At 38.2% G+C, this 15,529-nt stretch overlaps 1 protein-coding gene and 1 long non-coding RNA gene across 3 annotated transcripts in view; one reads left to right on the top strand and one right to left on the bottom strand.

Moving 5' to 3' along the window:
• Positions 1 to 1,764: 1,764 nt before the first annotated feature.
• The window catches only part of LOC123880499 (potassium voltage-gated channel protein Shaker), a 181,210-nt gene continuing 167,445 nt past the window's right edge, over positions 1,765 to 15,529 (top strand). The window contains exon 1 of one of the 2 annotated variants that reach the window (XM_045928651.1): positions 1,765 to 1,838. The gene's annotated coding sequence lies outside the window, so the exon portion shown is untranslated. The remainder of the gene's footprint in view (positions 1,839 to 15,529) is intronic. The other variant, XM_045928652.1, reaches the window with a different exon arrangement.
• LOC123880509 lies at positions 7,378 to 8,948 on the bottom strand. Its single transcript, XR_006799273.1, has 2 exons — positions 8,793 to 8,948; positions 7,378 to 7,563 (listed from the first exon to the last, which is right to left on the bottom strand). It is a non-coding gene; the product is annotated as an uncharacterized LOC123880509 (long non-coding RNA).

Genomic DNA, 15,529 nt, shown 5'->3' with positions numbered 1-15,529 from the left:
CCCCTCAGCGGTTTGGAGAGCACGAGCTGCATTAAAAATCTCTCGCTTAAAGAAAGCATTCCGGTGAAACACGTACCGTATTGTATATTTCAGTAAAATAAAGCTTTGTATGATAAACTTTTAGACTGCAGCATTCTGAAACTGAAACAAATATTGTTCTCCCCAAAACCTGCATTAGCATACTAAAGTCGCAATAAAGTCCGGTAATCATACTTGTTTTAAAATTTATATTCTGATTTTTAATTCGGTGGAATTTCGACAGATTTTATATTTGATATTGGGTGGGTAAAAATGGGGCTACCACCCGGTTTTACCCCAAATTACAAGCCACAAGCTGTACCTACCTAGTATTTCATGCATCCTACTTTGGACGAACCTGCCCTGTTGTTTTAACTCTCCCACATTAACAGGGCTCTCTCCGTCACTCGTTTCATACAATCGTAGTTCCAATTTCATTTGAATATTAAGCAACCACAGTCCATGAAACTTTGCAGACATATTCTAGAAACTAATATCTGTGTCTGTGGTTTTTCAGATTTCTGTTAAAATGTTCGGTTTGAATGAAACGAGTGACGGAGAGAGCCCTCTTAATTGTTTAGACATTGATATTTAATAAAGCATGTCACTTGTAATTATCTCTAGTAACATTAAGAATCTCACGGAATTAAAAATCCGAATATAACTGCATCACCGTGGTATATGAATAAAGTGGAGAATACATAAAATACCAGCAGGTAAATATCTGTCTTGTTGAAAGTTTTCCTCGATTTATCCTCGAAGATAGCGGAGTTGGGAAATTATTGGAATGGATTTACATTACTAAAATCGTCCTAAAATTTTCGTAGCAAAAAAAATAAGTGACTCACACAATCGATATACCAGAAATTGTTTTATGCTATTTACAGCGTCATATCGTCTACCCAAAGTGCAGAAATCAGAAAACATTTGTGGGGTGGAGTACGCTTTATATAACGTGATTCCGAAAAAGTTCTTAGCATTCCCACTGCATTTAAACAATGTGGTAAACAACTGTTAAGTCGCGGTTATTATGCAATTGACGAATGTCTTAATGACATGATTGCATGGAAACGGTCGGTTTTGCTCCCAGCATCCCACAAGGTAGTTTAATAGCTACTTAGTCGTGTTAATATTGCTTGATTACTTATTGTAACAATTGTTTTATTTAAAAAGAGCAATTGCTTAGTTTTTTGCTGACTCTCCTCACTAGAATCTGTTGAACTCTCATCCGAACCGGTGTAGCTATGTAGAGTCTTATCATAGAGACATATCATAAGTGACAAATGCTGCCCTCCATGAAATAAATAAATTCATTTCATTTCATTTCAATTCAGTTTATTTCGTTTCATTTCATTTAATATATTCATATTATTTATTTTAGATTACACCATTACATGACCAGTACATTACGACCATGTAACTTCACTGTAACCTTTAATTTCAATCTGTGCCGCATGTCGGGCAATGTTGTAAGCGAGTCGGTGGTGTAAAATGTTGATGTATGTTGTGAAGTGAGTGTTGTGGATGTGCAGGTCGCGTGGCGGGCGCGCTGGGCGGGCGGGCCGCGTGCGTGCGGGCGGGCGGGCGGCGGCGCGGCGGGGGGCGGGGGGCGGGGGCGCTAGGGGATGCGTCGTGGAGCGGGGCAGGCGCGGGTTGGCGCGTGCCGCAGTAGCGTGGAGGCGCCGCGACCGATCGCCCGCCACGCTCCCAGCTGCAGCGCGCCGATGAGCGCGGTCGCGCACGGCGCACGGCCGCACGCGACTCCTACCCGCGTGCCCGCTTCCCTGGTCGTTCCCGTTCGCCCAGTGCCAAACCGTCAGGTTCATGAGTTTAGTGCGACTTTTTGGAGTTTCACGGACAAAGCGCGGGGCGCCCGCCGAGTGCCGGCTATCATTGTTGCGCCTCCCGCCTCTCGCTTATTGTTACGAAACTCTGTCTTATTCTACCGCTTACTTGCGCTACCATCGTTTCTGCATTGCGAACTGTCATAAAGAAGCTGATAATCACAGAAATACTCTAAATAATGGATGTATAGCGACACGCTAAAGCAGACGTCCAGGCACCCTTGCGGTAAAACTAGTTCACTTAACTTACTCTATCATGCGCAAAAACTTCCGCTAAACGACGGTGTCCTCAGCATGCAATAGCTGTCATACCTGTAATAAACGGGTTACACGCAATTTGTTACATTAAATTTAGTTTGCGGGATCATTTGAAATGCCGCCAAGATATCGGCAGAAAGCACCATCTAGTCGCCAATTAATGTCACCAAATACGCCATTAAAGCAAATTAAAAGTCTCTACATTACATTATTTTCACCCATATTTTTACTAGGTACACTCTTTGTAACTTTTACAGAACTAAACCTTTGTATTTACGGTTGTATGATAATGACAAGCCGATAATACTAATACTAAGTAGGTACGCTGGACTTGCGATCGCCGACCTGCTTTTGAAGTAACTTGATTATCATTATTTTGACGCTGATAGCAGCAGTAAACGTCCTGTGAGCGTACTAGGAGCTACTAGTAAATATTAGTAATGAGACATCTGCCAACATAGAGTCACCACGAAAACCATGTGACACAAAGCCTCAATTGTAATTACCGGTGCTTCAAATCATCACAAAAATAACACCCAATTTTGTATGGCACGGCGTTTCCAGCGTACTTTTAACTGTCCATTTCTGTGATGACCACTTTACTACTTTATCGTAAAATTATTTCTAACCTCTCGTTTCTTCCGGGATATTTATCATGGTCTTGTTAGATGTTAGGCGACAATTCAAGGAAATTGGAATCTAACAAACAAAGCTGTATGAATTCTGAGCTGACGACAGTCCAACTAAAACTATCCTAGTATTATCACTATTATCATTTTATGAATGATAGGTATACCACAATAACTAGAGTGACTTGGCGACGCAGACGTCTTGTAGGGTTGCCAACCGTACTATATGTAGTATTGAACTTTATTTCGGTTTTCCGTACTACATACTGTTGAAGAAATACATAGCAAAAAATACTATATTTCAGTTGGATGATTGATTTTTTTTTTAAATATCAAATCTTTGTAAAAGAAGAGGCGTAACGTTTCCTTAGTTTACTTCAACGGTAAACATTTAGGTAGCTTTTCTCTGAAATGTGTGAGAGTTGCACTATACGCGCCCCATACGACCTTGATACCGCGAACTGACAATGAAATCATGATATGAGTGAAAATCTTAACACCAGAAGGTCTAAAAGTTTCTTCGAAGTTGCTGCGATTGGTTTATCTTTTAAGCAAACTAAGAAAAACTAAATTTGCTTCAAAGAAACAAAAACAAAATAATACAATCTTTAGTAGCCAAACTTCCATAGAAATGATAAAAATAACAATAATTTTCCAATGGGTATTCGTTGACAAATTCTGAAATACTTATCTTAATTTTACTATTCAAAATTCAAAATTTTTTTTAATATTCAAAATTCAATAATACAATTTAAAACACCTAGTTTCATTATTTTGCTGTGAGATATAGTTATTACAAGTCACCGAAAAAACTTATTAGTACATAAGTAGAATAATATTAAAATGCTAAACATGGTTTTGTCTTATTAATTCTTTGCATAAAAAACTATTTAAGTATATATTTTTGAAGTGTTCTATATATATTTTCTATAGCTTAGTCTGAAAAATACTATAATGAGCCAAAAAAAATGTTGGCAGCCCCGTCCTAGTCTTGTGCGTAAATATTATTATTTATTGGAAACAGTACAAAATTAGGGGAAATGCTTACGCTATGACGTCTAGTAGAGCAAAATCCCACGATCGCCTTACTTATTTTCTGAGAACCAAAATGTGTTGGATGGATTTGTGTTAGTGAGTACTATTATAATAACGACCGCTAATTTATTAGCTGCTAAAGCTACCTACGTAATTCTCTTTGGGCTGGTTTCCGCACTAAAACGTTCCCGTCTACTGTGCGTGTCTACGTAATAATATTACTCACTTTTCAGTCTGAGTGCTTAATTTTTGTATGTTTTACAGAATGTTGTTGATAATGAATATTCAACATTGCCAGACACTTCTCGTCAGCGTTAATTTCCGCCAGGTGCCTTAAAGGTTGAGTTTTTATATTATGACTCAGGAAATGTAGATAAAAATCAGCACTCAGCTTTTAAGAAAAAAGAATAATATTCTTACGTACCTTAAGCCGTTTTCAAACTACGGAAATTTAATATAATATATAAATATCGCTCACCCTACTTTTAGATGTCACTGTTCACACTTAGATGTGATATAATATTAGGTACATCTTAGTGTGAACAGTGACATTAAAAAGTGGGGTGAGCGATATTTACATATTATATTATATTCCGTAGATTGAAATCAACTTTAAGAAGTTGACATATTTAACTTGGCCATCGGTATAAGCAAGCAAATATGTGTGATTTAAAAATAAATAGACACACTAAGAATTCTCAATCCCACAAATAAGTAACGTCGGGCGGCACTGGAATTTTGGACCATTGGTTTGAACTGCACGAAGCTAGAGACTAAAGTAGGTTACAGACATATTTAAATACTATACCTATTGCTCCATAGCTGTCTAGGTACCTGTATGGCTAGTATAAGATTTCACAGTTTTTAAAATACTAAACTCGAAAACGAGTTTTTTCATACATCTACAGCCAGCGACACAGGCGGAAACATTACGAACTAAAGTTGATCGAGCAAATGCGAGTATATCTTTTACTTTACCATACCAAATACCAGATTAATACGTCACCATCGAGAATGGCAGCCGTTTTCGTCGAAACCAATACCAATACCAGCAAATCCGAACCACGAGTTCATCGTTTGACACCAATTTGACACGCTAAAACTAGTAAATGACGTCATTTTCGCGTAAGTTTACGAGTCGGTGGTCGAATTGTAACTCACCAAAAAATACTCAGTGAGAGAAGCTTGAGAGCAGTGATAAATAAACAAAATGATGAAATTTTATAAGTCCCTGGGCCTTAATTTGCCCACGGGAGGCGAGGAGAATGATCAAGCAGACTGTGAAAGCTAACCGTCGTGGTTGTGTAACTAAATTTGACTCAGCGGCGTTATTTGTGATGTACATAGTGCATCCGTCAAAGAAAGGTTCTAACATAGCCCAAGCCACCAGCAAGTTGAAGTGGCAATGAACAATCCATGCCTGTCGTATTGGGCGGAGATTGGGTACAAGCACAGCGTACCTCAGGAACCTACCTAAGTGTAGTGTGGGATACCGTGTCATTGACTGGCGATATTACAGAGTAACGTTAAGTGACTGGATGAGGGCACAGGAAGCCTCAAGGCTGGGTGTGGTGAACCTCTTTGAAAAACCCTACATTTAGAAGTACCTACCTAGACGACAGACGTCCGTAGACTGAAATGATAAAAGTGCATCTCGAACGATCCATTTTGTGCAGCGATAGCCATCGGCTCGCAGAATGCATTTAATAATGCTAAATGTTAAGGTAGAATAATTGTAATGTTAGAAGATCGACCACAAAGAGTACCTACCATATCACCCTCACCATTGGGCATTGAGGCTAAGTTAAGAAAGTCTATGCACAATAGGTAGGTACGCTACCTACCTATATCTACATAATATTATTCTAAGCCTTATAGTAGGTACATAATACGTGTGGCTCCAAGTACAAGCAGGTAGGTACTTATGTGTTACTCTGTTTAAATTTCAATTCCTTAGTGATAAATTCATTAGTACCTACTTATCTCTGTATCTGAATATTTAGTTCTATTCTATTTAAATTTCTTCATTGCAGCTGTTTTCACCATCATTTACTTACCTGGAACATTTTGCCATGATTGGATTCACTTATAGAAAGTAGCTACTACCTATCATAATATCTGATAAATAAAATTAATCTATTAAAATTCCACCAGTATAGTTACCTAGGTAGGTACTTGTGCAAAGCCATAGTGAGTTGGCTTGTTGCACAGCTGGGTAGTTGTTTAGAAGTATTCACCTAGGTAGGTACCTAAACACTCAGTACATGTTCTTCAAACTTATTACCTCACAGAGGTGAAGTAGGTAGGTATACTTATACAATTGCAAACAGTACCTATAACACCTATCACTCCTTGCATTCATTGATGATGGAGCCACGCCAGCTTGCATCCACTCAGACAAGCAAGTACCTACCTACCTACCTAACATGGCATAAGTTAATGAAATGTTGTGTTAAATGAACCTCCCTATCTGCCTAATTTTATGTAGCTTATATTAAATACTAGCTGATACCCGCGACTTCGTTCGCGTGGATGTAGGTTTCTTAAAATTCCCGTGGGAACTCTTTGATCTTTCGGGATAAAAAGTAGCCTATGTGCTAATCCAGGGTATAATCTATCTCCATTCTAAATTTTAGCCCAATCCGTCCAGTAGTTTTTGCGTGAAGGAGTAACAAACACACACACACACACACACACACACACAAACTTTCTCCTTTATAATATTAGTGTGATTTTCTGAATCAATTTTTTTTTTCAGGTTGCAGATCACCAGTATTATTACCAGATTATGATGCCTGCCTCCCTGATCCCAAGTACCTACCTAACTCAATTCAAGACTAACCCGAGGTCATCAATCTTGTAGAATACCTATACATATATTAAGAACTGTTTATGATGTAGGTGCTTAAATACATCTTATGTAATTTAATTATACAGTTGTATGGTACCTACTTATTTATGCACCTATTGGTACCTAATACCTAGGTATCTAAAAGTACCTAGGTATTAATACTATTACAGGTGTAAGGTATAGATCTTTAAGTAATAGTCATTAAATCTTTATTGTTTTAATTTGTTTTATTTCATTTTAAAAATAAAAGTTCTTAGGGTTTACATAAGTAACCAATCCTGGAATTTGCCTGCCTGGATATTGCCTGAAATCTATGTTCAAAACTAAATTAAAGCGACAGGTTTAAATGCTATTCCTTTTGTAATGCTCCCTGCACTACGGAAAAGGACAGCACTAGATTTAGAACCTGTCATTCTAGTTTAAAGATTGCGTCTCACCCCAAGTCCCAACTGCTTGTGAAAGTCTCATCAAAATTGGTTCTGTCAATTCAAAGATTAGCACACCAAATTGATTACTTATAGCTTAACAATTACTACAGTAACATACAGACTTAATAACAGACAGTAAGTCATTCAAGAAGTGGTTATAAAAAAATAACAACGAAGACTGGCATGCCTGCCACAGCTCTCTAACCTAACCAATAACTCATTCAATATATCAAAATCTTTGAAATGAGCAACCGTTGAGTTTCTTGCTGGTTCTAGCTATAAAAACATTTTTTAATACTTAATAAAACAGAAGAGAAAAAAAAAACATTTTATTTAATTTTAAATATTTATATTATTACAAAATTGTACAGGAGTGTTACTGCACTGACAGCTTATGGGAGCTTATTCTGTAGTGTAGTCTTGATGCAGGAACACCACAATGCAGTCTTCTAGCAAAGTGGATTAGGCACTAATCCACAGGCTTTCAAGCTCGGGTTTCACTGAAAAAGGAATTATTGATCTTTAATTTTCTAAATTGCTAATTAGACAATTAGGTAATATTCTTCTTATTTTACTATATATCTGTTAAGATAGATAGTAGTCTTGTGTTATTTATAATATTTAATAACTACATGATGCCCTTTTAAGTTTTAAAAATCCAGTGCTAACTCTTTGATTTCCAGGATACCTAGTCTATGTAGTCCAGTATGACACCAAATACTCCATACCAAATAAATGATAATAATGACAACTTAATTTGCACGGATTTATCCCATAGGAACTGTTTTTCTGTAATAAAACATCAGCAATGTCCATCTCCGGGATACAAGAACCTTGTACCTTTCCTCAAAATTGGTTGAACAGGTAGGCTGTAAAAAGCTAGCGGACAGACAAACAGATACACTTTATTCTGACATACAGCTTAAACTCAATGTCCTGATTCTGCATATTTGTAAGTTACTAAGCATAAACATTTAAAAATTTATAACACCCCTGACAAGTGAAGGTTACAAGTAACTAGAAAAGAGCTGACAAGTTTCAATTGGCTGAACCGATTTTCTTGGATTAAGTATAGCTAAGAACACTCAATCAAGCCCACCTTTCAAACAAAAAAAAAAAAACTAAATTAAAATCGGTTCATTAGTTTAAGAGCTACGATGGCACAGATAGATACCTCAAACTTATAACACCCCTCTTTTTGGTTCGGGGTTAAAAAAATTAAGAGATTATGTTAACTTTATCACTTAATTATTTATTAAAGTGTTATATAAGGTTGCCTTTCTATTGAACTATTATACATAGATTAAATGTTTTATTGCCACTTTAAACACAAGTCCTAGCTTTTAATTTTGTAGAACCAAACTGTATGGTATATTACAAGATTAAGTCTATGTAATGTTGTAATCTTAACACCAAAGCTGCCTAAAAAAATGTTGGAATTTTAATAGCCAAAGCTGTCTAACAAATATACTAAATAATCAGTGATGGGCTATGGCTCAATAGTTTTTGAACCCATTTTATGCTAGGTACCTAATAGACTAGTTATTTAAGTAGGTACAAAATAATAATGAAGTTATGATTTCACTATAAGCGACTAGATACTCTTGAAACCTGATCACTTGCTTGCCTTATTCAAATCAAGAGATTGGTATGTAGATAGTTATATCTCTAGTCTTTTCTAGTTACTGTAACCTTCACTTGTCGGGGGTGTTATAAATTTTTAATTTACACTTGTGATTTCACTATAGGTTAGGTCACTTCCCTTAATCAAATCAAGAGATTGGTATGTAGATAGTTATATGTACCTATTAAGTACATACCAATCTAGTTATTAAGTGCTATTATTCTAAAAAAACCTATGTAGACGTGATATCAAGAGACAGTAAACGTACATATAAAGCTGACATACGATATTATTAGGTACTCATTGCATTTTATTTAAATAGTACCTACACACCTAAATACAATATATATTATAATCACTAGTTCTTGAATAACTATTTAAATGAACTTCTGTATATTAAAATCCTTTCATTCAGTTTGCTTTTATTTATTTTCACTTTGTTGTTTATTTATTTTAGTGGCTTTTTGTTGTGCCACACAGCACAATTCACTTCGCCAAAGACGCGTTGTTTGGAGAAAACACAAAGGAGGTTGAACGGTTTATTTACATCCAAGTCTTTTCTGGACAATCCCAGTCCGATTTGTGGTAGGTAACTGGACTAGATGGGTTATGATGTTAGTAAATAACCTACAACAACACAAATAAAAAATATTATGTACATGTACTTACATAAACAATAATATATACAGAATATTTTAAACTTAATAGATTAATTTACAATTTTATTTTGTTAGACTTAATATATTTACACAAAAATTTTACATAGGGACTAAACACAAACATTAAGAGACATTCAACACTTAGGGGACGAGGGATCTTAGGAGGGAGAACATCATAAAGTTTATATACAAGTCTTGGACAGGAAAAGAGGATATGGGAGGGTGACCCTTCATCCAAACCGCATTCGCACAAAGAGTGATCTCTAATTCTCAGTTTGGCCAAATGGACTGGAGTGCAAGAGTGCCCAATACGTAACCGGGTGATAGTTGAAGCAACCCAACGAACCATATTTTGATGAAAAAAGAACCACGGTCTTCGAGGAATTTCAGATTGCAAAGAAGCATAATATTTACCTTTAACCGATTTTGATTCAATCCACAATGTGTTCCAAGAATTAATAAGGTCAGTTTTTGCAAGAGCACACAGATCCTGGGAGTGATTTTTAAAATATGTTAGAGAACCTGATTCAGTGGCGAGCTTTGCATAGGAGTCTGCACTCTCATTACCTTTTATACCAGAGTGACCTGGGATCCATGCCAATGTAACAGAGAGACCTTTTTGATGACAGGAGTATAGAGTTTCTTTGATTTTAAAGATGATGGAGATCAGAGCTTTACTACGGAAGGGATTTCCTTTAAGTGCTTGCAGGCAACTTAAAGAGTCTGTCAGTATAATTGATTGTTGTACGTTATGGGACTCTATAAAAAGGGTAGCTTCTAATATAGCAATAGACTCTCCTGTAAATACCGATGTTTCAGGGGGGCATTTGTATTGAAGGACTATCTTGTATTTTGGAATCCAGCAGGCAGCACCAACACAACCATTGTTGGATAACTTGGAGGCATCTGTATATATTGCTAAGGAATCGGACCAGTTGTTTTGAAGTATTTCATTAAATTTTGCATTTGCCTCACTTGTGTCTTTATGAAGACCTAGACTGGCAATCGGTGGGTTATATGTTAACCCTGCAAATGAGGAGGAGAACAAGGGGAGTTTGGGAGAAGAGTAGAGTGGATGTGGGAGTTGAGTATATTTGACAAAACTTTTTAAAAGGCATGGACGGGTATGGTTTGGCCTTAAGACGGAGGAAAGCTTATGAAGCTTGTCCAATAAAGGATGGGAAGAGAGTTGTAATACTTTACAGATAAAGCGATCACTGAGATATTGAGCCCGTAGAAGTCTAGGAGGGTCAACACATTCAACTTGCAATACATTGGTGGGAGAAGATTTCATGGCCCCAAGAATGAGCCTTAGGCATTTATATTGAATTTTATTTAATTTTTCTGAAGCCGACTTATTTATAGGGTCTAAAATAAATAATCCATAGTCCATATGACTACGGATTATGGCGTTATATAATAACTTTTGGGTGTAAGGGTGGGCACCCCACCATACCCCTGACAAGGCTCGCAGGATATTAATATTGCTTTCACATTTACGGGTAACATAGTCGGAGTGAGCTACACCGTTCAGCCTGGAGTCTAGAACCACGCCAAGAAATTTGGTTTTGCATGCGAGAGAAATGTGTTGATCCTCAAACATAACATTGGGTATTGGAATTTGTCTTCTTCTTGTGAAGATGACTGCCTTGCACTTATCGATTGACAGTGTAAGCCCATGATCTGACAACCACTGGCCTAGATAATACAAAGCAGAGTTCAAACAGGTAGAAATTTCGTCCATGGAGTTGGAGCTGGCGTACAGAGCTATGTCATCTGCATATTGCAGGATGTTACAAAAACTTTCAACAGACATTTCAAGATCATAGGTGTAAATATTGTAGAGCAGTGGGCTCAGAACAGAACCTTGAGGGAGACCTTTCCAGACCATTCTGGGGGGAAGATTTAGGGATTTAGTTCTCACCAGAATGGTTCTAGATGAGAGAAGATTGCATATTATTTGAGTTAATCTCGGTGGGATGCTCAGCTGTTGCAGTTTCTGCCTGAGTACCGGGAGAAGAACGTTATCATATGCTGCTGCAATATCTAGGAATACACCCACAAGGTACTCTCCTTTAGCTAGGGCTAATCGAATGTCTGTTGAAAGAACTCCAAGGCTGTCCATTGTACCAAGGCCCTTTCTAAAGCCAAATTGAGACTTGGCAATTAAACCTCTGCTTTCTATTATCCATTCCAAGCGGTTTTTAATCAAGTGCTCCATAATTTTGGCCAAAGTTGAAGATAGGGCAATCGGTCGGTAAGCATTTGGGTCAGAAGGATCTTTACCAGGTTTCCTAATGGGGATTATTACTTGCGTTTTCCAAGGTCCCGGGATGATTCCTGATTCTAGAAACCTGTTTATCATGTTAAGAAAGCAGTGTTTCGCTTTATTGTTAAGTTTTACAATAAAGGAATATGGGATACCATCTTCCCCTGGAGTTGAGTCTTTAAGGTCCGAGAGAACACACTGCAACTCCAAGAAACTGAATGGGGCATCCATAGTGTCTGAGGAAGTAAGTGGAGTTAGATGAGGACAGGAATATTCGCATGGAACAAATGGTGGAGCAAGTTTGTCAGCAAAAGCATCTAACCAAACAGATGCGTTATTGGAAGTTGGGTCACTAGAGGAGACAGATTGCCGGTATCTTTTCATTCTATCCCATACCAAGGTAGATGGGGATCGGGGATCCAGAGACTCGCAGAAAGTAATCCAACCTCGCTTTTTCTTTTTTGATACCAATCTCTTGACTTTGGCATCGGTGCGCTGGTATTCCAAAAAGTTTTCACGGGACATTAACATCGTGTAGGAAATTTCTGCATCTTTACGTTTTTTTATTAGGTTGGTGCATTCCTCATCCCACCAGGGAGGAGATGCCATAAAATCACGTTTAGTAGTTTTGAGTGGTATATGGAGGTCGGCTGAATATTTCAAAATTTTGACAAAGTTATCGTAGTAAAGGACTGTACTGTCTTCATCTGATAAGTTATCAATAAGAAGGTCAACTGATTCCGCAAAAGCAGACCAGTTGGCCTTGTTAAGTTTGTGTTTAAGAAGGGGATTAGGATTATACTGTGGAATGGATTTTTGTGCTATGTTGAGTAAAATAGGGAAGTGGTCACTACCGTGGGTACTTGGGAGGGTTTTCCAGGAGGTAAGAGAAGCCAAAGAGGGAGAGCAAAGAGATAGATCGACAGCAGTTTTAGGATTTTGATAAGGATACACTCTTCTTGTTGGAGAGCCATCGTTAAGAATGCAAATATTTAATTCATCAAAAACATCCAGCAAGAGAGTGGAAAATCCGTCACAGGAATGGGAACCCCAGGACGTGTGATGGGAGTTAAAATCACCCATCACTAGTACCGGGGGGGGAAGAGAGGAGAGAATAGATTTTAATTCAGGGATAAGAGAGGAATGAGGATGTGGAATATAGAGTGAAAGAAAGGAGACATCAAGGGCTCTCACAGCAACAGCATTGAGCTGATGAGAGTGAGGCGGGAGGGAAATAGAAGTGTATGCAAGGGAGCGCCTAACAAGAATAGCACTACCTGCATATCCGTCATCCCTGTCATCCCTCAGGCAGGCAAAGCCTGACACCCTGAAACGAGAGTCCGGCAGGAGCCATGTCTCAGAGATGGCAGCGACAGCGGGCTTATGTTTATTAAGGAGATGAACGAGTTCATGTTTTTTCCGTCGTATACTTTGGCTATTCCATTGGAGTATCTCCAGGGAGGCCATTATTTAATACAGAAGCGATTTTGATGATAATTTCAGCAACGTTGGACGGTGGAGGGTTTTGGTTTATCTTATCAAGAATATTGGTGAGGGATTTGGTGAGAGATATATTATTATCATTGGGTGGTTGAGCATAAGAGTGATCACGTTCTGCATTCAGAGCGCAACCATTAGGTGTGGAAGAAGGAAAGTTGTGGATGATGTCCTGATGGGCTTGCCTATCGTACCCCTTTGCAGGTTGGGGTCTGGGGCGAGGGGAGCGGGTGACAGTTTGTTTGTAAGATTTGGACGGGGCTTGTGTAGGACGAGGTCTGACAGGATTAAAAATGGGAGAGTATGCAGGAGCGGTAAACATTTCTTTAGCCATATCGGCATATGAGCGGCGAACGGGAGGGAAGCGGGAGGAGGCATCTTGATAGGACAAATTTTCATCGGACATGACAAGTTTTATAGATTGCTGCCGAGAGTGTTCAGGGCAGCTCTTATTTGTAGCCATGTGTTTACCACCGCAGAGTAAGCAAGTTGCATTCTCAATAAGTACTTCACAAGTTTCACCTGAATGAGGCTGGGAGCATTTAAAGCAACGAGGTTTTGATCTGCATTGAGTTTTTATGTGACCAAACCGGCAGCAATTTATACATTGGATGGTGGGGAGACGGTAGGTTTCCACGGGAAGAGATGTATGATAGGAGAAAATTCTAGGAGGGAGAGTTTGTCCTCTAAATGTTAAAACAATGGATTGGGTTGGAACCCAGGTCATAACATTGTCTATTATGTTCTTGCGATTTAAGCGTCGGGCTTTAAGGATCTCCCCGCAGCCTACAGGGAGCTCCACAGAGTCAATAAACTCGTCCAGATGCCAGTCTACAGGTACACCTCGGACTAATCCCATGCGAGTGATGTTAAATGTGGGTATATATGCAATGTGCTTGGATATGGTAAGTATAGGGTTTTCTAAGAATTCATTAGCCGCTTGACCATTTGCAAATTCAACTGAAACTTTGTTTCTACCAACATTCTTCACGCCGTCGTTAAGAACTGACCTTATTTTGTTTTTGTGAAGGAACTGGCCGAATTTGATCGCTCTCATAGAAGCGCCGGCTGAAGGGTCGGACACTTCACGGGATACGTACACTACGAAAGGACCTTTATCATCTTTTGTATATTTTTTTGGGGAGTCTGAGAGTGAAGGATGGAGGTAAACGGATTGCATTGAAGGGGCTGTCGAGCTTGGCCCTATTACAGTTTTTTTAGTGGACGATGGAACTTGATCGTTATCAATTATCGGGATTGCTCGTTTAGTACCACGATGGGTTGATTCTGAGTCCATAGATATGGACTGCGGGCTCTCAATGGGGTCTGACATGACGGTTACATTTTCACCCGGATCAGGAGGTTCAGGCGGAGGATCGACCTCCATACTCGGGTTTCTCCCTTCACCAACACTTAATCTAAATACTCACGTCCAGACACCAACTAATAAATTGACACAACAGTTAAAATTATGCAAAACCTCACTAACACGTGTTTTCAACAACACAAACGCCAGCAAAGTCTATTTTCACTTTAACAGACAACAGAACGGTAACTTTTTTTAATCTGACGAAAATTTGGCTTTGGACACCAGTGTTTTAGTGATTTCAGAGTGAATATAGATGAATTACCATAGACAAACATACCATAGAGTATGCGGTGGGTGTCGCTTGACTGTCACTGTCACGCTGTTAATCATCTGTCAATAGCGTCAAAAAACGAAATAATATATGCCAAATTAGACAAAATGGCAGCGTATATCTGTCCCACTTTTTTGTGAATGTGTAAGTGAGACAAAAGTTGGACCTACGTTTCCACATGTTGGTATCGTCATGGTATCTACGTTCTGTCCAAAACTGACAGTTAGGACTAGCTCGTACTATCGATGAATACGTTAACCTTGGCAGTCAGGAGTAGTCGATACTATTAACCATGTATGCGGTGTTCAATGTTGTACTAACGGTACTGAACTTGTAATGTGAACCACGAAAACACATTAGACTTGGGAAGGAGATAACTCAACCCATTTCCTAAGTTATTATAATATTCATTTATTATTAGTTTTCTAAATAAAGCATTTTCTATTAATATCTATGAATCTATTCATAAAAGCGAATTTAAACTGTAATCAGGGATTTTCGTTGTAAAAATAAGTATGACATCTAAAAAAATTTCAAAAGAAAAATAAAACCGACTTCAAAAACCAAAAACACTAAAAAGTAGAAAATAATTTTTGTTTAGCTACACATGTAATGTACCTAGGTATGAAGTCGAGCGAGCATATTAAAACAAAATTAGAAATCCAAGAGTGAAGCTCGCCCGACTTCATACCTAGGTACATTACATGTGTAGCTAAACAAAAATTATTTTCTACTTTTTAGTATTTTTGGTTTTTGAAGTCGGTTTTATTTTTCTTT

The sequence above is a fragment of the Maniola jurtina genome, chromosome Z (genome assembly GCF_905333055.1).
Source record: "Maniola jurtina chromosome Z, ilManJurt1.1, whole genome shotgun sequence".
Taxonomy (NCBI): domain Eukaryota; kingdom Metazoa; phylum Arthropoda; class Insecta; order Lepidoptera; family Nymphalidae; genus Maniola; species Maniola jurtina.
Note: the sequence above shows the minus strand (reverse complement) of the source record. Positions and strands in the feature narration are given on the sequence as shown.